General features: G+C 40.7%; 1 protein-coding gene and 1 long non-coding RNA gene across 7 annotated transcripts in view; one reads left to right on the forward strand and one right to left on the reverse strand.

Annotated features, from left to right (window-relative positions):
- Nucleotides 1–24,526, reverse strand: part of LOC148390864 (receptor-type tyrosine-protein phosphatase gamma-like) — a 145,545-nt gene that overhangs the window by 102,630 nt on the left and 18,389 nt on the right. For 3 of the 6 annotated variants that reach the window (XM_088389132.1, XM_088389131.1, XM_088389130.1), the window contains exon 3: nt 20,638–20,744. The exons of the other annotated variants lie outside the window; for them this stretch is intronic. The gene's annotated coding sequence lies outside the window, so the exon portion shown is untranslated. The remainder of the gene's footprint in view (nt 1–20,637; nt 20,745–24,526) is intronic. 6 annotated transcript variants of the gene reach the window in all.
- LOC148390865 (uncharacterized) lies at nt 3,718–11,557 on the forward strand. The gene is made up of 3 exons (XR_015861223.1): nt 3,718–4,261; nt 8,657–8,771; nt 8,998–11,557. It is a non-coding gene; the product is annotated as an uncharacterized LOC148390865 (long non-coding RNA).

Below are 24,526 nucleotides of genomic sequence, written 5' to 3' on the forward strand. Positions count from 1 at the left end.
CATTTACTTTCCTACTAATCTAATCATAGCAATAACTCGGATATGTTTTCTCACTCTGGTGGGAAGTTACTTGTGATCTGACTGAATATATTAAAGCCCTCGCTGTAACCGCATGACATGGTGTGACAAGTATGGGCTACTAATTGAGTGCACAAGGAACAAGCAAAAGTCAAATTACATCCTTCACTCAACATGATCGCACAATTACTGTTATGACAAAGGATTTTTTTACTCTACTTTAGCTCTCATAGACAACAATTCATCAATTTGCGTGTTTAAATCCAATAAATATCTCCTGCTAATTCAGAATATGCATTTTTTACAGGTCAGAAGTCATTGGCACGCTTCATTCCTTAAAGACGCTATTATAAGCGGTTTTAACTCCGTAACGGTTCCGTATATTTTGCAAGACCGTAAATGCATAATTTATCGACATGATATATTAATATTCATTCATTATTCATGGCCGGTGCTGCTGATCCTGCGCAAGGGTCGCAGGAAGCTAGACAGACCGCCAATCAATTGCAATACTCTGACTCAACAACCATTCGTCCTCAACGTTACGTCTGTGGGTGGAGTCACAATGGCATCAGCTGGAGTAGGAACTATTATCTTAAAATGTATTTGCTTTTACAGAAATACCGTATTGCAGAACAGGGAATAATACGCAGAAAGATGTATTACTTTAAGATGAAGTGTTGTTCCGTATTGATTTAACTTCCAGGAGATAAATTAGAGCTAGCATCCAAGCAAAGCCTTCTGAATAATTGAATTGTAGTATTTACGTCATCCCACTGGGCACATACATGTGTATGTGTGTCTACAAGTGCCCACTTCACAACAGAGATGTGCTTCTGCAAAGTGGGCGACTAGTATACCGCATTTCAAGAAGCTACTTTAATTGGCCATGATTGAAATGGGCTGTGACTACTCCCACACTGGCGCAGCCTTTCCTCTTGCAGATCTGCCAGATCCAACTTTTGGACAGAAGACTCTCTCTGTAAGGGCCACTAACATCTGGAATGGTCTTCCTCTGCATATCCCGGAGAGTTCTACACTGATCAGCTTTAGAACTCAACTCAAACTATGGCTGAAAACACGGAAATCATTTGAGTCATAAAAACTGACTTAATATGAAAAAAAAAGACAATCATTTCAAATTAACATGCTTGATTAACTGTACACCTACAAAAATGAGGAACGATAAAATCAAAATTTTGGTCTTTATTAAACCTTTTTTTGTTGTTTTACTGGTATTTTTACCAGCCGCCTCAACCTAATTTCAAGTGCTCCTGACTGAGTTTGTTTATCCAGATTTCACTGTTTCGCTGTTATATTCACCAAATAGTTAATATGAGCTTTCTTCATTTATTCCGGCCGTAGTTTCCTTTGGTTTTAAGTGAAAGAAAGCTCATGAATATTGATGAGGAACGTTTATCTCGACAGCTCTGTGCCGCACTAAATCGTATTTAGTCCTCGCCGCAGTGTCAGAGTCTACCTGTTCCTTTGTAGAAGATTTGTTTTAGCACGTCTATGCTATAGGCTAATAATGCGTCATATTTTTCCACTGCATTTGATTATGCAGACTGGAAACATTCCCAGGCTCATTAGCTGGTTGAGATAAATCCTCCTAAGCATGTTTTGGTATTAATGTGATTCTCATTTCCTTTATCTCACATCAAAGCTATAGCATTGGCCCGATGATAAAGGTTTCCCTGAAGAAACTTATTCTATTGACTTTTAAAGACATAATAGCGTTCATTCGCTCTCAATCTGCTCTAAAGCACAAAAGAATATTGAAAATTTGTGCTGTATCAAAGCGAATTTCAGACTCCCTTATGCGCCGCGATGAATATGAATGACAGTTGGAATAAGTCGCAAATGTTTTTGCAAAGACGGACACATGGGACGCGTTGCTCCCTGTTGGCATTTTGCTTTTCTTAATCACGGAAAGAAAAGGCGCCGTGCTAATCTGCTTGCCAGATCACACCACACATGAATACGCTTGCACAAAGAGACATGCCGCACCTTCACATATTCCATTTTTAATTGAAACTTTGGCAAGGCGTCGAGGTGTGCATTCACTTCAATCACAGAGCGGAACTGGGCGGATCAATGCAATTAGCTTGAAAAAAAAGGGAGGGAGGGGGCGGGGGGGGAAATTAGATATTAACAACAAGGCCGGAGAGGAAAAATTATATTTTCCCTCTGCTGGAATTGTCATGCATCTGTCACCTTGCTTAACTAATAATGTCCTGTGTGTGTATTAAGGTATGCAGTTGGCTTTATGGCATAATTTATATGGAGAAGAAGCACAGATGGAAGTGGCAAATGTCTATTGAAAGTAATTTGGAACAATTGAGATGAGACCTCTTAATCGCACATTCACTGCCCATTTCTGCATAAACATCTCACTTCACTGTGACTGTGCTTGAAGTGGAACTTGAGTTTAGCAACTGTGATGTAAAAGACTAATTTTCCAATGAATGATGATAAAAGACCACAATCTATTCAAATTGTACCATAAATGGTGTTGATCAGATTCCAATAAAAGGTGCAAAGGACAATTTCAACATATTTGATTTATTGCATAAAACTTTCTCATTGTAAACCATCCACATTCAGTAGCATCGTAACAATAATGCTTACTTTTGACTGACTCTCAGAAAGGTATGACCTTCTCATGCAACTGACAAAAGGTCACTTGAATATCGTATAGTCGCTCAGTATGACGTAATGTTGCTGCAAATAGAAGCGCTATAATTCTGATTCAATACATTTTTATGGATTTATATAGTGTGAGAACCTCAAGGCATTTTTTCGATCGAGCTAGCAAAGGGCCACGCTCCTTATACATTAAATATCTCACGCAGAAGAAAGAAAGTTCACAAAACTCTGTTCTTGAGCGTGATCAAGCAACAGAAGGAAGCCTTTTAAGCAACGGCACAAAGTTGGCTGAGAATGGGATCCTCTTAATTTTTTTTACATTAGACTAAAAGATATAAAAGGAAATTCCTTCCCGTGTTTAACAATATGGTTTAAATGTCGGCGCTTCAAAATAACCACAATGTGCTCGAGGGGAAGGAAGTGGCAAAACAGCCTGCTTGTTAGACCCTTTAGCCAGCTCATTTAACACCCACATCTTAATTAGCTCTGTCAGCATCATCTACATGTCTCAACATTGCCAGTGCCGCCTGCAAGGATGAGAAATATTTTCTCCACAGTGTCGTCAGGCAATGCCCAACTATTGAAGGTTTTGGATCAAGCCAACCGCCCCTCCACTCCGCCGCTATCAAACCCGCGCTTGGCTTTATCTTGCTTCCCACTTTTTTGTTTTTACTAGAAGGAAGATGAATGAATGAGTTATTGTAGTACAACAGACAGAGGATGTTATGTGCAGTGATTAGTCACACAGTTGATGAATGTCATACGAGAAGTTGGCACGGGTCTGAATAAAAACGTGAAATAAAAGCTCATGTCCATATTTAACAAAATGGAAAAAGGACATTTTTGCTATATCCATCCAGTTACCAAACCGGGTCAATTTTAATCAATGTATGTTAGTTTTAAAAAGGTCAAATGTAGTTTAAGTTACTTTCTTCTTTTTCAAAGCGTTTTTGCTTTTATTTTATTTCGTCAATGAAATTTTTTTCAATTTCACTTTCAGTTATCCATCCATCCATCCATCCATCCATCCATCCATCCATGCATCTTCTTCCGCTTATCCGGGGTCGGGTCGGGGGGGCAGCAGCTTTAGGAGGGACTCCCAGACTTCTCTCCCCAGCCACTTCATCCAGCTCATCCAGGGGGATCCCAAGGCGTTCCCAGGCCAGCTGAGAGACATAGTCTCTCCAGCGCGTCCTGGGTCGTCCCCGGGGTCTCCTACCGGTGTGACATGCCCGGAACACCTCCCCAGGACGCATCCTAATGAGATGCCCGAGCCACCTCATCTGGCTCCTCTCAACGTGGAGGAGTAGCGACTATTCCGAGTCTCTCCCGGATGACTGAGCTTCTCACCCTATCTCTACGGGAGAGCCCGGACACCCTGTGGAGGAAACTCATTTCGGTGTCCGGGGCGAGGGCACAGCCCAAAAAGGAGACGTGGGTCCCCCTTCCCGTGGGCTCACCACCTGTGGGAGGGGCCAAAGGGGTCGGTGCAAAGTGAGCTGGGCGGCGGCCAAATACGGGGACCTTGGCGGTCCGATCCCCGGCTGCAGAAGCTGGCTCTTGGTACATGGGAACTCAGCTGGAGAAAATGGCAGTAAGTTTATCGGCGACACGTTCTAAATGACAAGTTATTCCCTTTAAAGGTCAGTGCCAGTGTGAATCACGCGAGCATGACGGAGTGAAGCCACGCTACTTAGTAAACTTGATGAAGAGGATTGGATTTAGCGGCGGCAGTGGGAAGCTAACTTATGGCGCGGCGAGAGCTGCCAACGGTAGCCGCCGTCTATCTGCGGCTAACAGGTGCCCGGGTTAGACGTGTGAGCTTCAAGCAGCTTGTGTTCCTTCACCGCCACAGCAGATGGAGCGTGGCTTTCCCTGTGTGTGCCCGCTCATAAGCAAGCGCCATTATACAGGCGAAAGTGCGAGAGCGGCGGATGGGCGGAACCTTGCTCAAGCCCATTATGTATGAACGTGTTTATCGACGTGATTTAAACCTGAGCACGGACAAGATGAGTCACACTGGGAGAGGTTTTTCAGCTTTAGATCATTACCTTAAGTTATGGTGTGCTGCTGTAGTGGTAATTGTAGTATAATGGCTCATTAATGTAAATGCAGATGTTGATAATTGTAGCTGTCTGGCAGGAAACACACAACAACCAAGTTCATTTTATATTACTGGTAATAAAAATGTAAATTTAACTTCATTTTTCCCCCCCTCCGGCAGTTGACATTCTATTGCGCCACAAGTTATTAATTACATGTAATTACTCAGATTGCTCCAATTAATCGCAGCGACAAGCTGAAGGGTTGTGCTGAGATGAATGGGGCCGAGCGACGGCGCGGTGGCAACTGTGCCGCCTTTGATTGTGTGTTTGCCATTCATTAGGACAGGCCACTCTCTTCAGGCCCAAACTAATCAGGGGGAAAGGCACCGTGCATCTCAGTTAGGAGCCAAACAGTCCATTTACATGAACATCAACACGAGCCCTAAGACAAATACGCTAAAAGTGATCTGGCTGAGTGAAAGGGCATCTCAATAGCACCGCCCCGTTCGACTCTATCTCATTGGTATGCATAAAATAAGACACGGGTCCTGCCAGGATCCTCTTCATCACCTTAGCAGCAATTGTTACCTACAGTAATGACTTTAACCTTCGCTTGCACTGGTTCTGCATCAAGAACTACTTGTCAACACTAAACTCTGCAGTAAACACCGTCCTCATTACAATTTCCTAAAGTCTCTGGGGTCCGCACGCTTTGGTGTTACAGCGACATTGAACGACAACGTGCTTAAAGTCGGAGGAACCTTAAGGTTGTACAATTCGGAAATCCATCCATCCGTTTTCAAGAGCGGCCGTCCTCATTAAGATCTCGGTCGAGCTGGAGCCGATCCCAGCCGACGAGGCCCGGGCTAGTCGGCAGCCAGGTTGCAGGGCGCATATGGACAAGACTATTCACACTCCCACTACCACATGTAGGAACCAAATCCCACACAAGCATACAGGAAGGATGCAGCTGAGCTTGAACTCCATAAATGTGAGGCAGACAAACAAATCACTAGTCCCACATGCTGCCATCAGTATTCAACAACGAGAAAAGCTCAAAACAATCAGGAAAGAGCATGTTGCACAAAAACAGCATCCAGGGATTAATTCTGAAAGCTGTCCTTTTTCTTTGGCTTTTTCTGGGTGCCTGCCCATCATTATAGCGTGCAATTAAAATATTCACTGCCATGGAGAGCCATATATGTCACAAATGAATGTTAATTGTGAGACCTGGCAGTGAATGAGCAACCAAGTAAATCCTTAGTCGTGTGCCTATTTCTGACAAAATGTCTCTCCGAGTAAGCTATTCTGCACTTCCACTCCCGTTATGAGGCAGAGGGCTAATTAACATAATAACCGACCCCACACTGAGCTCCTCAGCCAATGACAGCTCGGCGGAACATCCAGAGTAAGCAAACCGTTTGGACGCCGAAGCCAAATCACTATCCTTTAACGCTAACAGCTAAGCAGAGATGCAGTGTTCGCATCAGCTGAAAATATTACCAGCAGTAGCTTCTGTATGTGCTACGATAATGACTGCCTCTTTTCTTGGTTTTAGAATGTAAAAGCTTGCACAATACAGTTTTTACCATGTCCATCACCTTTCCGAAAAAATATCCACCAACTGCTGAGTCTAATATTACATTCATAAATATTAATTATTATGATAATTATTATTATTTTTATTATTATTGTAACCTGATGTGCTAGAAAGAAATTTGAAATCATCTTAAAAATTAATCTAGAAAAGTTATGTTTCATCTCTGATTAAAAGTCGTACAAGTTTGCTGACCAGCATTAATCAAAAATTCAATTCACCTTAACTTCTTTACTGACACACAGGCCTCAGCCTTCCCCATTCAGAACATTGTCCAATTAACTCCCGTGAATGTTATTTAATATCTTCCTCTCCGGATAAAAAATGCCAAGAATTACTGCCGTCTTGTTTTGTGGACACATTTATAGGGGATCAATGGTACTCTGCAACCATCAAAATGACAAATAAACTACAAGAGGGGAACCTTTGCCAAAGAAACTAACTGCTTGTCTTCCTGTTTGGATTAGCCTAACAGTAGATTTAGGGTAATGTGCCGCTGAATGGCTTTTACAACAAGAATAACCTTACAAAAATGACTTTCATTTTGGTGTTCATCAGATGAGACTAAAGAAGTGAGTCGTATACAGCCGATTAGATCTTTGATTAACATCAATTCTAATCATCGCATCAAATTTAGCCTGGAGCAGCACGTGCTTAAATCCAATAAAAAAAAAAAAAAAAAAAAGATTCATTGCATGTGTGTTGGCCGCCAAATGAACCCCAATGACAATCCATTATGAGGCGCACACAATATCAAATCTAATACACTTTTTTTTATTCTGAATTGCTAATTTGGTAAATATTTACTCACCGTGCTTGCATACATTTGCATTGGAGCAGAGTGCAAAGAATTGGGAGGGTTGAGCACAAGTGTTTGGAATAAAAATGCTCATTTGCAGACATAATTCAGAGGACGATACAGGAGAGGGTTTTATCGAAGCTATATAGCCCTTAAGTGAATAAGCCAGCCTGGATCAGCAGGATTTTCTGTGACAAATCGGTTATTCAGCAAATCATCACATAAACTGCTTTGACTGGTCCACCGTGTGACCATTGAATGGGAAAAAACATGCGACCAGTGTTGTTGGGTTTTTTTTTTTTTTTGTGCGTGTTTTTTTCTACCTCAGCTGCATTATCAATCCGCTTAGCAGGATGAGAGATTGGGCTTTCTGTCACGGTGCATTCAGGTGCAGCGGTAGCTCGGTGACGGAAATAAATTCAACAATCATCAGATAGCACAAGTCACTCTTGCCCCGCACGGGTGTGTCAACGCAGCCTCTCCGAGATGGTGACGATTAGCGTGTCGCTACGCATGACGCCTCGCCGCTAACGACATTTCAGCACGGGCGACGACGACAATGCTTTCATTAATATTCCATGCATGCTGGGCCACAGGCTCGTCAAGTCCTCTAGTTTATCTGCATAGAACTTTCCACACATCAACAGTCACAAAGTGCTTTACAACCTGAAGTTGATTAGTAGGCATGACCAAACTTAAAAAAAAAAAGTCTGTAAAATATAACTGATAATTGAAAATAGAACATAACCTTCTGCAGTAGGTCATTTTGTTTGGCTTCCCACAGTTTTCTTTGAAATACGTAAAATGTTAACAAGTGTGTGGATCATTTTTTCTGTACAGTAAGTAACTTACGCTGAATGTAAAACATGTAGCAAAGGTCAACTATTCTCAAATACTGTACAAATACTGTGCAAATCTACCTGTGTAGTTGGCTCTTTTAAAACTGCTTGCAAGGTTTGAATGTAGCCTTAATTGATAGGTTGGATGGAATTGGACAATATTTTGCATTTTGCCCAATATCTGATCGGCTATGATATTTGTTAATCTTCAAATAAATAAATACATATTTAAATAAAGACATATTTAAATAAATAAATAGCAATTAAAATCATGAAATATAATAATAATAATAAATACGCTTCTACACACACAAAGGCAAAATTTTATCTCCAAGTTGTAGAACTACACAATTAGTTTGCAGATGTGTGCATATGGCGCATGCAGCAGACCCTGCCAAAAACAGATAGCATGTCACACTGGATAAACATTTAGAATGGCTTGCTCAGAGACTCAATGTGTGTACTAGACACCTCACAAAATCATTTTATTGATGATGTAATTTCACGTTTCACAGATGGTGCAATTAAAAAAGACCCAGTATGTCCCATTTAAGTGTTTTGACCAGCAAAGCGTTCACGTCCCTAAAAGGTCACTGAATCAGTATGAACAATAGTGTCACATCAAAGGCAAGGGCATTAAATCAGAAGATAAAACTTTCCATAATGAGGGTACCGCAGTTTGAAAGACGTTGTCACTTTTACTTTTCAGGGTATTGCAAGGGACATGGACTAAGTCCTGCTTGGAGGACCTTCTGAGAACCGCTAGTGACACGAGGGCACAGCACATCACTAATATAAGCAGGTGCTTCAACGTGCACGTCAGTGTAAGTGATGATAAGGCTCTTAAATTGGATCCTTTAGGAGGAAGTCAACGTATAGAGGCCAAGACAGGAGTGATGTGACGAGACTGCTTAAGAGCCCAGCGGCATTGTGGAGCAGTTAGCGGCAGTCAACCCATGATTTGTTGATGCAAGTGAATTATAGTGTGGGGAGATACGACCATTTCAAGTCGTGACGTGGAATTTGACATTCTTCTCTTTGTGCTGGCAGATGTAAAGAAAGTGATTGCTTTTTATCCAATCCTGGTGAGCAAGAGTGCAAGCTCCTACTTTACTCCAACGCGTGCCTATCTTCATATGTCAGCCACGTGATTGACTGGTGAGCTGCCCGGGTCATCCCCGCCTCCCGCCTTAATTCAGATGAATAGCTTTGGCCAAGGCACCTCGGAAAAAAAGAAGCGCTATTGAAAATGGATGAGATACATCACACCGAGTTTGGCAGTGTCCACGAAGAAGGCGGGCTGACCGCTTTCTGACGGACACACCCTCGGCGTGCCACCCGCTGCTGACTCACCTCAGTGCGTGCGCTATCACAAAAAGATTGTGATGGATGATGAGTGAGTCAGCTGGCAAGTTTTTTCTCCACTATGAGTTATTTCTCTGTAGACACAAACAAGATGTATGCCCGCACAGAGGAACAAATGATCTCTAAGTGGAAGGGACAGCGGTGCAGCAGTATGGAGCTCTTAAAAGTAGTTTCTCATGCTGAAACCGCTGCCCGGGAAAACAAGAAATGATTGGAGGACGAAGGAGGGGGTTGATCACGGCGTCCATTTTAGTCCGAGAAGAATGGAGAGCTTTCTTTTGATGTAAGAATAAAAGATGGGGAAAATCTGCGAGTGACACATTTAACGAAAAGAAGCAGGCTTGTTTTTTGCGTCATCACCGTGTCGTATCTTGAATTTTTATTTGATTTGATTTTCTGGAAGTAATGATAATTGTCTAGCGCTCGCAGATGTTGGCAGGCGGGTTGACAGATGGCTTTTTGAAGTCCACATAGCTACCGTATATAACAAACAACAATGAATAATAAATAGAACATGGTGTCACATTAGGCGCTACTTTCAGAGAACTCACTGCAAGCTGAACACCATCAAAGCATTTTAAGGAAATTTCGAACGTGTTTGAATGGGAAAGATGAGCAAGCGCCACCTACACAAAATGTGGTCTGCTTAAACATGAGCGCCGCAAAATGATCCTTTAACATTGACCCTGAGTACACAGCTGTCCACGGGGGTGGGATTGGAGGCTGATCCTCCAAACGGTAATGGCCGAATCACTGCATGTATAATGAATCACAAGCGAGGGAGGTGGACAGCGTGCTCACAGTTTTTTTTTCTTTATGTATCTTGCTTTTATTGTGTTATGCTGTTGACTATACTGGAATGAATTAAGGATGAGCAAATACAAATAACAATTGTGGTTCCATGTTGAATGTTTGATGACATTTGGAGTCCATTGAGGATGCTCAGTCAGTTTTATAGTTTCTTATATTGTTACAGAGAATATAATATGATGTAAATTGTCTTCCACCTGTATATCAAATCCAACCCTAATTTGATATTTCCTCCTTTTTGTTACCATTTTCCATCAACCATCTTTATCCGTGCACAAATGCATTACCCGATTGCGCGCAGTCCGATTAAGGCGAGTCTAATTGAATCAACTTCAATTAAAATCGTAATTATGGCTGTCTCTTCGGAAGTTATGACTCTGATGGCTTGATTTAGGTTCCCACTTTGCACGGCTTTCGAATCTCGCAAGCAAATGTGTCGAATTCTTATGGATACACTTTGGTCGAAATCACTGGGGTGGGTTTTTTAAGATGAGGTAAGATAATATACGAGATATTCCTTTATTTGCCCCACACGGGTAAATCCAAGTTTACAGCAGTTCAAATTAAAAAGAGCAAACAGGAGTTTTACAAAAGAAAAAATAGAATTTACTCTACTCTCCTATGAATCATCTCCAAGATTCTCCTAGATTGCTGGCAGTGCTGGCACTTATGTTATATTTGAACAGATTTTTTTTTTTTTTTTTTTTTTTTACATATGAATAAGATTTATCGCACCCTGGGGTTTCTGTTGTAAAGTCTGACAGCAGGAAGGAGTTTTAAACAAGAGGTTTTCTTTTACTGCAGGGAACTTTTGTCTTCTGATGATCTATTCTGTTTAATGGAAGTGGAATTTTCTCATGTTTCTCGGTTTCTTTTGCTTTGCTTTTCCTTTATCTTGTGCTGAGAAAAGTCCTCACAGCCATGGCTGATTCATTATTATTTCATCCGAAGAATGTATTTTTATTATCATGTATCGTGTTTGCTTTTGTGTTTTGGCGGACATCTAATTCGTATGCGTAACCACCAAAAAAAAAAAAAAAAAGCATATCTTGAGGCTGCATTATCTTTCCATTTGACATTCAACATTTTCTTTGTTTTCTAAATGCTCATTAAAAGTGCGCCTCGGGTTGTGTACGCAGGTACGGTGTTGCTTCCCAAAACTTTTACACCCGGTGAGACACGGCACGACATAATCCCAGAAGCATTTCGCTCCGAGCAAGGCGTCTTACGTTACAAACAGCCGCGATAATATCAAGGGAAGATGAGATGGATAGTGCGGCACATACAACACGCTAGATCCATAACAATTCAAGCACAAACAGTCGTAGGGCAACATTAGTGAAATCAATAAACTTGTGATCTGGGTAAAAATAAAATAGAGGTAAAGTTTCAACCGGATTCACAATCGTCTTTGGGATGCAACTCCAAGATCCTACATAAGCATATCCAATTACAGTCTGATCTGATGAGATTTGACAGAGATTTTAGTTCATTAGCATTTTAAATTGGATCATCTAAACCAGTGTTTCCCAACCTTTTTTCATTCACGGCACACCTTTTCATTGGTAAAAATCTCAAGGCACACCACCAACAAAAATCTGTTAAGTGTTAAACCAGCTTCTATATTAAAATCAGTTATATTACAACAAAAGATGTCAAGTTCTATTCCTATATATGTATGGAGAGTCGAATAATTGAATAAAAATAAATACTAAATATTCTTTAAATTGTATTTCTTTTGTTAATGAAAGTGACAGTTTTTGAAAAAAGGTTTTAGACAGTGTAAGGAATAAACTATTGAAAGTGATTGTGATCAAAATCCAAAAGAATCAATATGGCTTTGTTTACTGTTTTAAAGAAGCTCTGCTGTTCTGACAGCGGCTGAGTGGCGATCACAGTCGAGGTCTCAACTTGTGTATTTTACCTTGGTGAAAAGGTAACCCTAACCCTAATTTAAGTGAGGCTTCCATAGTATAGTGGTTAGTGCTCTGGACTCAGGTTCAAATCCCAATGAGACCTAAATTATTTTATCAAAGAAATATTTGCAACACAGTGTAGTGGTTAGTTCTCTAGACTGTAATCCCAGCGACCCGGGATCAAACCCCAGAGAGACCTGAAATATTTTCTCATAGAAAAATTGCAACACAGTTGCTTGTGTGCTGCCCCATATAACCATTGTAAATATTTGCTTGTGAGCTGTTCCATAAAACCATATATATTCCATGCACTGTAAGCGAGGGTTCCATAGTGTACTGGTTAGTTCTCTGGAGTCTCACCCCAGCGACCTGCGTTCAAATCCCATTGGGACCTAAAACATTTTCTCATAGGGAAAAAGCTAAGTGAAAGTGAAAAGTGCCACACCCTCCCTCACACCCACCTCCTAATTCACTGTTTGATCTGTGACGTCACTTGGACACTCCATTAGGTACACCGCCATTTTCAAGTGTACCAATAACAGGCCACTTTATTAGGGAAATATCATGGTCAAAGGTCACAGGTGTCAAGCTCTAGTCCTTGGGGCCTGCATTAACGAAGGAATCTTGGAAAACATGTTGGAATGCGGCCCTGAGGACTAGTGCTTGACACCTGTGACCCTTGACCATGATATTTCCCTAATAGTGTACCTAATGGAGAGTCCATGTGATTCCCTCGTTAAGTGCACCTGCGTGAAAAGTTGTAGCTCCTGCAGAACGTGAAAATGACCAAAAACTTTTCACGCAGGTGGACTTAACGAGGTAATCTTGGAAAACGTTGGAATGTGGCCCCGAGGACTAGAGCTTGACACCTGTGACCTTTGACCATGATATTTCCCTAATAAAGTGGCCTGTTATTAGGTACACTTGGAAATGGCGGTGTACCTAATGGAGTGTCCGTGTGATTCCCTCGTTAAGTGCACCTGCGTGAAAAGTTTTGGCTCCTGTAGAACGTGAAAATGACCAAAAACTTTTCACGCAGGTGCACTTAACGAGGGACTCTTGGAAAACATGTTGGAACGCGGCCCCGAGGACTAAAGCTTGACACCTGTGACCTTTGACCATGATATTTCCCTAATAAAGTGGCCTTTTATCAGGTACATTCGAAAATGGCAGTGTACCTAATGGAGTGTCCAAGGGACGTCACAGATCAAACAGCCAATCAGGAGGTGGGGGTGAGGGTGGGTGCGGCATACACTATGGAACCCTCGCTCACAATGCCTGGAATATATGTGGTTTTATGGATCCTAGTGGCTGACCAGGCCTTGCACTAACTCACCTGTGGTTTGGCGATCCTGTTTACAATGCGCTCGGTATTTAATGCTGGACAATTTCCCACGGCACAGCTGAACATCTCTCACGGCACACCAGTGTGACGCGGCACACTGGTTGGGAAACACTGATCTAAACAAGCTGCACCCCATCCAGATTGATTTGACATAATAGCTTTTGACCCTAACTGGAATACATACAGAAAATATGGACTTTTTTATGCCAGCTATAATGGAATTTTCTGTCAAACTACAAAGCAAAATAGATTTTTTTTTTTTATTACTATTGACAACAGAGAAAATAGCTGATTTGGAATTGTTCTTTCAGCAAAACATTTAAAGGCACAAAATGTATGAATACACAAATAATGATGACTTTTGTCTGTTTACTCACAAATTGACTGTGGGCGTCTTTATATTGAACTCAAAGCTGATAACTCAACTCAAGACATGACTTATTTTGCTGTATGAATGCCAATAGGTTTATTGTAGCGTCTGGCATGTTTGATAGAGGATTTAAGAGCTCTAGCTGCTTCCATAGATGGATATATTTGCAATCTTTTATTTTTATTTCATGGCCAATGAAATGAAATTGGATACTTCATCAACAAATTCACCGATTCCATTACGACGGCCATCATAACTTGGAAGTCGCCATCCATTCAGGGAACTACTCAAAAATAAAAGCATCCAGACAAATACCCACCGATGTACATCCACCATTAAATGAACAACAACAACAAAAAATGATGTTAGAGTAATGCCACTACCTTTACCTCCAAAAAAATAAAATAAAAAAAATGTAAAAAAAAAAAAAACAACAAAAAAAAAACAACAATTTCTGACATGAAGGCTCAGCAGAAGCGATCACTTTCGAAGGCCTTCCTATTTTGGCCAAAGCGCTTTAATGTTTTTTATCTTGCATACAGCAAGAGAACATTCAGCGAGTCACCGCGCCGGGGAGTCGGGGACCTGGAAAAAACTTTAATGAGGTATCCTGCAGGGGCTCCCCCATGGGTGTTCCTGCATAAATAAATATGCATCATACAAAGACATACAACACTCAAAGTTGCTCTGAAAACTTTATCGGAATCATATGGCACAAGTCACGATACTGAGATTAAATACTCTGAATTGGGAGAAATGTTTTAAATTAACTAGATTACTCTCGCTAACGAAGAATTTCGTTGCCCAGTATTACTGCTGTGTGTGTGCTTTTCCCATTCCAAAGAAATCCGTTAGGGTCATTAAAGACCTAAGTCTCTCCGGTAGGCTCCAGCTCACACGCGACCCTAATCAGGACGATCGGTATAGTAAAAAGCACGGATGGATGGATGCTGTGTAATGAAAGCAGAGAGAGCTAGCGGCAGAGGGAATGACACTCAAAACCTCCACTTTGCTTGCTCCCGATGCACTTAATCAACAGTCAATTTCACACTGTGGACAGAATTCTTAACAATCAATCAACTCATCGACTATTTTGCCCATCCATACTACAAAGCACCGACTTGACAAGCAGTCATTGTGATAAATTATTTTCGCTTTTGTAAGCTTGCCAATTTTTACCAGAGGTAAGTTGGCGATGTTAAACAGCAACTGCGCTAATGTCTTTGAATGCCCTTCATTGCTTACAAGCGCCCAGTCACGTCTCATTTTGGGCACAACTAAATCACGCCATTAGCTCCGCCTCCATCTCCTCGAAAGATGCTGATGGGTCGTTTTTTGACAGCCACAATCACTTCCAGAGGAGGCGAGATGGATTTGTGAGATTACGTGGTGCTATTCGTTTGATTTTATCTAGCGCACAGGCTTAGTGCAACACACAAACAATTGCTCAATAGAAGATGGGGTGGGGTGAAAACAAAACAGGAAGAAAATCAACAATTTTCATATTTCCCACATGTATATTGATTGTTGTCTGATGGACTGTAAGATGGCAAGGGGTACTCAAGGCTCACATGCTCAATGCTAATGTGATGGTAAAAAGATGAGGTCAGCAAGTCACTGGCGTCACCAAAGTAGAATTGATTCCAGATCAGATCTCACTTACATGAGAAACATGGGTGTAAAGGGATTGATTATGAGTGCTGAGAAATGGACGCTGCCTGTGGTGAGATGAAAGCTGGAGGCGGGATTAGCAATGTCCTTCTCCTTTGGCCTCTCGTCCTTCTCAGTCAAAAGCACCATCATTAAGGATTTCATGCTGTCAGCTGTTCCCACCATTAAATACACGTTCCACGTTTTCATTATTATGAAATGCACATTCGCCCAGGTTGCTCCGTAACTGCTGCTTTCACGTTATTCCAGCTAGAAAAAGAACAATAAGTGCACTTACATTGAAACGAACCACTTCATTTAATTCCCGTCTGGATTACTATAATGCACTTTTTTTTGGTGTCGGCCAGCTCTGCATCAAGCATCTCTAGTTGGTCCAAAATATTGCTGCTCGCCTCTTGACTGATATTCATAAGAGGGATGACCTGCCAAATGTTAGGCAAATATTTTTGGGGTGTTATCTGGTGCCATGTAGGTGCCTGAGGGGAGGAACTTTGTTCAGTCGGTCCATAACTGCCATTTGCGGTATCAACTGGCAATCCACTACCTTTTTATGTGGATGTTAATTAGCGTGTCTTTCACTGATTCACAATACGTAATAACATCGGCCAGCATGAACGTTTTTCTGTATTCACGATTCTATTCATTATTTTTTCTTATTGGCAAGATTTTCCATTTAATGAGAAATTCTTAAAGTTTGTGAATTGATAAAATAAGACATGAAAGAAGATTAAGGCCAGGGCAACAACAACAACCATCAGCCGAGGCCACCTCAGGGCCCATTGGTGACCGTGAAAAAGCTTGCTTTTTATTTCTCTGATTTGGACCTAAAAAGACAAAACCTGCCCACGGTAAGCCCCTGAGCAAGTGCCCTCGGCCACAAGGCTGTCACCACAGTTGTGTTCTCGGCTGCAGTTTGAGCCACCATCGAGCAAAGTGGTTACTTTGAATGCAGGTAGCACACTGTAAACAAGAGGCGATGTCATAATTGTTACCTTTAATGGCACGGCATCATGGAGCACTTTTTGATGAGTTTGCCTTTAAACTATCAGGTGAAATTTTCTATTCCCCTCCAGGGGCTCTTAACACTATCCATTTTTCATATTTTTTGGCACCACTTGGTCCATTGTTTTCTTTTGACAAATACCCTCGACGGTATAAAAAAAGAAATCCTATTGTCCCCACTTTGCTTTACTGAACCTCAAGATTGTATTGTATTCTTGTATTACTGTTGATTTGAGGAATTTAGTAAATCATTGCAGAAACACCCTACAGCGTGCAATTCCAATTGGTACCTACAGTAAATGTCAGGATGCAAATCTGATGAAAATTAATTAACCCGGTGATGACAGCTACGCAGGGAAAAGTAGTTCCTGTACACATTTCTAATCACAGAGAAGGTGACAGCAGTGCAACCCGAAGGCAGCCCCCCCCCTTCACACGTCTCAATGATAATCTGAATTTACTTATGTCATTGATTATGTCTGCTAGAGAAAAAAGTCCAGGAGGGCATTTAATCCCATCATTTTTGCAGAGACACAGAAACACGGGACAAACAAGATTAATAATAGCCTGCACTCCCTGTCCCCGGGGCCTGGCGGCTAACAACTCTTGACAAAACAGGCCTTCGAACGGCAGATGGATTGTTTGAGGAGATGAAGGGATGTTGTATTGGGAGCATAATTAAGAGAGAGAGAGGGAGCGTGAGAGAGCAGGAGATGCCCGCGTCCCTTCTTTTCCCAGAATCCCTTTGAAAGAGCCTCGCGAAATTAAATCACCCGGTGACAGTCGCCATCGAGAGATTCCACCTGGGAACAGTGACCGCCGATGTGAATATACACTAATCAGACTTTGTATCTTCTGAAGAATAGATTGCGTTTAATAAATGTGAACAATACTCCTGTGGTTCAATGAATAAGGCGTTCAGTCCTTGGGAGAGTTAATACAGAGTTGACGAATGTTTTGAACACAGGCAACAACATCTGTGCTGTCAGACGTGAGCTGCATGAATTTATGAGAATGGGCCGCTTGTGAAAGTAGAATTATTTGAGAAATCATCTCCAACATCAAAGCTTTCATACACATTCAAGTTAATTACGACCCGAGGCAGCAAAATCACATTTATCACTGTCTAAAGATCAGATAAGGTATAATAAATGCTTTTTACTTGGCGGTAAAAGTAAAGTTCAGTCAATTAGAACCGAGCTCAACACCATAAGCCACATTAGTCAAACTTGTGAAAAATATGATTTGAAATTCTGTATGTTGAAGCTATCTATTAATCCAAGAAAACATTCTGGCCTACATTCACCTCACTCAAGGGATTCATGGATGCTTGCTCGGTAAAAGCTACAATTTTTTTCACATTTCAAAAGCATTCAATCCTCACTTTTTGTACCGTCTTTGCTTGTCAGACATTAGAAATAATCTCACTTACGTTCGTACCCCTTTTACATCATGCAGAATGTAGAGGCTGGCTTTTCGATATGTACATCAATTTTACCAAGCGCTGGAATCTTAGCCTGTCTAAGATTTACTAGGCGGCTGTTCGGGGGTGTAACCGATCATAAACGCAACATGTCAACAGGAAAATCGAAAAGCTATGGCTATGCCACGGTGAGCGGTGTGTTCAGACAAGAGGTGTTCACTAAGATATATTTTCAATGTAAATATGTAGTAAATATATTTTACTGTAAAATGATTTATGTTGAGTGCACAGCTCGTAGAAATGGAAGCATGCGAAAACGGTCATTGAATTGTTGCTTAACTATTTACTTATTATTTATTGCATTGCAACCTGGAGAACCAAGAACCAACATACAACCAAGTTTCTTCCTGGTTACATTCTTGCGATCAATAATAGAGGACAGCGGTCCCGTGTGGTTTGTCCGAATGCATTTTTGGTACACCTAGATTATTATTTTTTTTACTATTTGAAAAGAAACTGAACCAAGGGAAAAGGAACCATCTTTACAAACCCATCGAATGACAACCTCCCCCAAAAATAATAAAAAGTAAACAAAATATGTTAAAGCACTTTTAGTTAGTAGTTGAGTGCACTGCTGTTTTTGTCTGTTACTTGCTAAAATTATACAATTGAGTCCTCAATTTCCAGGCTTTATATTCCAATCGTTGTTTTTCCATTTGATTTACAGATGCATTTTTAGGACTGTCAAATATATTTAGCACACTAGTTTAGAAGTAAATTACAGTTCCCTTCCAGTGCTGGGAGCCCAGAAATCCAATACTTGCGAACAATGGAATTCTTTTAGCTTGTGATTGCAGTTTATATCTTTCCTACGGTGATCACGTAAAAAAATAATCAAATAATCTTAAGTTTAAAAAAAAAAAAAAACATAGCTGTGTTGTAACACACACGTCAAAGTGGAGAAAAGACAGTGACAAAGCATTAAAATTTGAGCACAAACCGCTGCTTATGCTTAAGGGGGGGGGGGGGGGGGTCATGTAAAGTACTAATTTGATAGGCAAAGCCCCCCCACGACAAACCGGTGAAATGTGACAAGTTTGAAAGCGAGAGCAGCTTTCCTTTCAGCATCTTGCTTCTACAGTACAATAATGCAAATGTTGAGCTCATGGCCATGAAAAAGTGGATCAGGCAGCTGTCACCAATCTAAAGCCAACACGGAAGCCTTGCGGCTCCACTAACACCTGACACATTTAATCAAGGGAGAGGGTCAACATTCAGGCCAACACCGTCTGCAGGGGAGCTACTGAGGGTCCTTGCAACTGAATAAGTCCAAGATCTCCTTTCAGTCAAGCCTGGTTGATTAAAAAAAAATTGTGCACTTAAAAAATGTACTTATTCAAATTGACTAACCCTTCCAAGGGCGCATAATAAGTCAACATTTGAAGTAGATATTCACTCCGCTCAATGTCGATATATTACTGACAAACAGGATGAAGCATGGAGTTGATGTCCATCCATTGTGGTATTATCAAAAAAATGGGATTATCTCTATAAATGTACTGCATACCTCATTTTAATCAACAATCCAATTCCATGCAAACAAATTCCTAATCAGCTATTATTATTGAAAATGATACAAAAATGGTGCTTTGACGAATAGAATCAAATCCTGGAGACCGTCGCGTTCAATCTAAAAATTTGTTAAGTTAAATAAGATCGGCAAAATACTCAAAACAGCCCCCAGTGATGCAGTGCATGACTACAGTTACAATAAAAAAAGTGTGTACCCTAATGAAGTGTAAAATGTAAGCGCACATTGCTTTCTTTATAATGCTGCCATCGCCTCCAACTATAAGAACTTCTGAGGGTTTCTAGATTGTTTGAACACGTTTAAAGACGGGCATCAAATAGATCGTGTTTCATTTTGGCCTTTTAATTAATTGAGGAATATTTCAGCAGCTTGCATCACTGTATAAGGAAACTACACAACGTGGCTCAGGTGTTATCGCTTTTGCCTGCATGTTCACTGGGATGGTGATCGACAGATGAACAGACGCATCTCTAACCAGGTTGAGAAGTAACATTTACAAGCAGTTCTGCGATTGTGAGGGTCACGGGATTACTTTGTACATCCTGCTCTTCTACAGATGATATTCATAGCCATTCTAACCTATAAAGTCAAATTTAGACAAAGGCCCATCCCTAGTTTTTTATTCTCTCATGTTTGCTATACATGAAATAATTACAGAAACACTAAGAATGTAGCAGATTTTAGATTATGAGTAAAGTGGGTCATGAGACACAGGCGTCCAAAATAAAACATATTTAACCAAAAATAAATTTAAAAATCTACACTCCGTCATTACTGTGACATTTTTAACTGCACTGCTGCAACACTAGCTGGCTGAGGAGGATAAAATTCCGTAGAGTACAGTCAGGATTTGATTTTGAGCTGCTTAATTTGAGCTGATACTGATCCCGTAAAATGTGTCCATATTTGCCTGGCTCCTTTGGGTGTGATGGTGTTACTATAAAATTGAGCAGATTCAGGAACTGAGATGAAGGGAAGTATTTTGCCAATGTGAAAATTCAATAGTGTTCGTGCATAAATTGATGAATCAAAGGTTGTCTTAATTCAGTTATAATGAGGAAAATGGCACTACTTTCTCTTAAAGACATACCTTTAATTACTGTGGCTTAATAAATTCATTGAGGACACTTCATCGGGAGTATAAAGGGTAGTGCGCCTCGAGAGGTGGGCAACAAATTAAAGTTCCATTTTAAATACCTTAAACTGATTCAAACTGCCTGATGTCAGCAGGAAGATCCAATAAGAAAAAGACCCTGCGGGGTTTTGACCTTTGCAACTCCATGCATCGACGTGACCTCCATGTTCTGAAATCACAGGACGGAATATGCTGTAAGATATAAATGTTAAGAATGGAGGGGGATGTTTATTTAGTACATTGACAATTCTAAATAATAACACAATGCAGGGAGGCAGGAATAAAAGTTGGTCTAAAGACAAAGCATTCTATGAATCGATCCTTGAAACAAAAGGTTTTGCATCACAAAGAGAGGAGAGCATATTTTGAGTGGTGTAAAAACAACATCTCTGATCAAAAGTAACATTTCTTGGCTAGACTATTAATAAATCAAACTAGCAAACAGCAAGGGTTAAACAAAGCTAATGTTTTTATTATCTATAAGGAGGGAACCCTTTTATTTTTTTAATGAACTGTACTAGTACTCAGCCTGTGCTTTATATAGTAAAGAAAGTGATTTGACTAAGTGATAAAATAAAGAAATGCAGAGGTATTAGTATTGAGCCTTGTGGGACTCCAAGGCGAGAATGGAGACGTTGACCATTTAAGTCAAAATAGTACGGTGGGAATAACTCATGACATGATACAACAAAATCACAACATGTTGTACTTCTCAGGCATATTTTTCCAACATTGTGTTTCAACTCCAAATTGTACAACTTCCAGGGACTGTACTCAGTTTGAACCTCAGCAGATACTCGACTGTGTGCCTATCTATCACATACCTAAAAGTAGCTAATAATAAGGCTCGCAAGCATCGAGGAGGCAGGAACTGGAACGAGATATTCCTCCAAATATTTTGCTTCCAAGTGTGAGAATTCACTTTCGCACCTCATTTATTTGATTTACTAGAATGTCTTTATTTCTGGAGGAGCACCTGTGACACATTTTTCCTTGTTTGTTTACCATTCCCTTGTGTCTACTCTACCTTTTTGTATACCATGTGTTTGAATGTGTGTGTGTGAGTGGGGGCAATGGCACTGCTCTCGCACTCCCACCTTGCACACATGCCATCCGTCAGTACATCAAGCCTCACCACTCTTTTGTCCTATGATTGCTTTACTCTCGAGACTTTTTTGGCCTGGCATTCCACTAAATTAACACTGTGACCACTCCACACCTGCTTTGTGGTCTCCTCAACCACTTAGCCTGTAATCCCGGCTGTGCTCTGTTTTGTTTACGCTCATCACCCACGCCTACATTTACATCCATTGGGCACTGTTGGTCCTATCAACAAGCATCTGTTGGTTTCTGTCATTAAGGAAGTGTGTGGGCATGGCGCGCAAACTATGCCAGTGGACTATTTCCTCCATTGGATGACTCCCCGCAAGCTAATTTGAGGAGGTTATATGGCAGCGGGGTGATATTTAAGACATCATTTGTGACCGGAGAGTCATTAGTGAGTCAATTCACTGGATTACCCTGCTTTTCAGTGATTTTTACTCACTTGCAGCCCTGACTATCGCTGTGTTCCTCTTTTGGTTGACACATAAAAGAGGAAGCAAAATAACAATGACAAATAATTGCCACAAAAATGCTTAAGCAGAGTACACGCCTAAAGAGCCTGGAAATAATACAGTAAAAAGACACATTTATGTCTAACTTCCATTTATCCATCCATTTTCTACACCACTTATCCCTCATGGCAACGAAAGGCAGGGTACACAATTCACTGGGGTGCTGCTTTTGACACTTTTCTTGTGAGGAGTAATGACTCAACAATTGACATTGGAGCATCACTGCATAAGTCCCGCTTGGCAAGAAGTTTTTACAACCCTGACTGCAATCAAAAACTTTTGTACATTTTTGTCCAACAAAATGGAAGCCCCTCTGTATTTTGCCATGTTAGTGAGGGATTTCCTGACTGATGGCTTGGTCAGGGAGGTCCCCTTTGAATGGGCTCGCTACTCTTCTGACCTCAAACCTTATGACTTTTTTGTGACAGTATGCCACTAAACCCCATGACCTGTCACAGTCAGAGAAAAGAATTTGTATGGAATGCAGTGAGGTCAGGTGAAGAGAGACTACAAAAAATAGGAGAGGCCTGCGTAGGAAGGTGGCTGAAGGTTGTTGAGAATAGAGGAGACGGCTATTTTTTAAGGCACTCGAAGTCTAGCGAATAAAACTGCAATGACTCTTTTGTTAATGCTAAAAATACAAATGAACTCATAGTCTGTGTATTTTTTTTTTTTTAGGATTTTATTTGGCACCCTGTACTACATTGCTTATGTAACCAAAGCTTTAATGTAGTTTATAGTACACTCAAATTTGACCTTACATTGCTCTGCATATACTCATATTTTCCCCACTGCACCTCTTCAAACGATGTGCTTGTGGAAAAGGGTAAACATGAAAACAAATCAAATTCATTAGGCATTTAAGTCACAAGAAAACATTTGGAATTGACTGCGAGAGGTGAGCACCCACTGGAAGATGTACCTCGCCTATCACCCAAAGTCAGCTGGGAAAAGCTCACCCTAATGAGGACAAGCGATGCAGAAAATGGATGAAGGGTTATGGAATATGGTGCAATGAAAATACATTTCTTCACAGTACAACTACTCCAATAGCACTCAACAAATTATCGCCTGATTAGCAATCATACTCAAATTACCCAAACCGTTAATAATATTAAAAAAAAAGGCACTCGCCTTTCTTTTCTGATCTCTGAAAAAAATTGAGTAAATGTATGACTACACTAATAGGGCAAATGTCAAAACAAGAGCAGTCCTCTGGAAGCATCTCCCGTTGCGTTAACAAATCCATTAGCAGCTATTGGAATTAATGAAGCTACTGGAAGGGCTAGACTTGTCATTAAACCAAAGCGATAGTACAAACACCTGAAATTCAGTCAGTGCTGTTGCATAATATGACATGATTTCAAAAATATGGCCATGATGATTAATTTTATACCTAATTCTATAAACAACAGGAAAAACCAATGGAACTGTGTTGAGAATAAAGCATAGCAACTACTGCATTTCAAGAGATAAAATATCAAAATAAACTACACAGAAAAATAAAATTTCAATGTTAATAAAGAACACAATGACACATTCAATGAACTAATGATAATCACAACAAAATTACAATTACTATTACTCCAATATTATGTTCTTATGACTGGTTAGGTATTTTTAGTTCATTCCCAAACAACACCCATTCACTCCAGCATCTCTCCTTGCATGCCTGCTGCGGTTCTCCGTGTGGTGTGCAACACAATAATATCCAGTGTTGGCACATAATAAAGTGTAAATATGTATGTACGTAATATACAATACATAATATACAGTGCTAAAACTGTAAGGGGTGTGTCAGAAAAGTTACGGGACTGATGTCATAAATATTATATTTCAAATCCAACTCTACAGTATAAGTTTTCTCCTTCTAAGAAGTCCCCCTGGAGCCTAACCCACTTCCCCAGCATTCCCTTCCATGCCTTCATGCGCTCCTTGAAGGGTTTTTACAGAATAATCCGCAGTTGCATTGTCACAGCCATATGCTGTCAGTATATGTTAGCCACATCTTCAAAACCGGTCCCCTTGAAAAACCCTTTGAGCTTGGAAAAGTTATTATGCAGAGCCTCAAAGGTCACAGGTCAGATAGGTAGGGAGATTGTTCCAGCACACTGATAGCAACGTTCTTCCCGGCCAGGAACTGCCCAATGCTCAGGGCATTGTGAGCAGGCTCTTTGTTATTGTGAAGCAGTAATCATTTCTCTCTTTCTTATCACCGTTGTAGTTTTGGGTTTGAAATATATTTTTCACACACACTATAGGAAAAATGAGGCAGAAAGGAAAAATCATTACTGACAAACTGGAAATTAATAATTATGCAGCTAGAAATCATGCG

The sequence above is a fragment of the Syngnathus floridae genome, chromosome 11 (assembly GCF_059516105.1).
Source record: "Syngnathus floridae isolate MCC-2025c chromosome 11, RoL_Sflo_1.0, whole genome shotgun sequence".
Lineage (NCBI taxonomy): Eukaryota > Metazoa > Chordata > Actinopteri > Syngnathiformes > Syngnathidae > Syngnathus > Syngnathus floridae.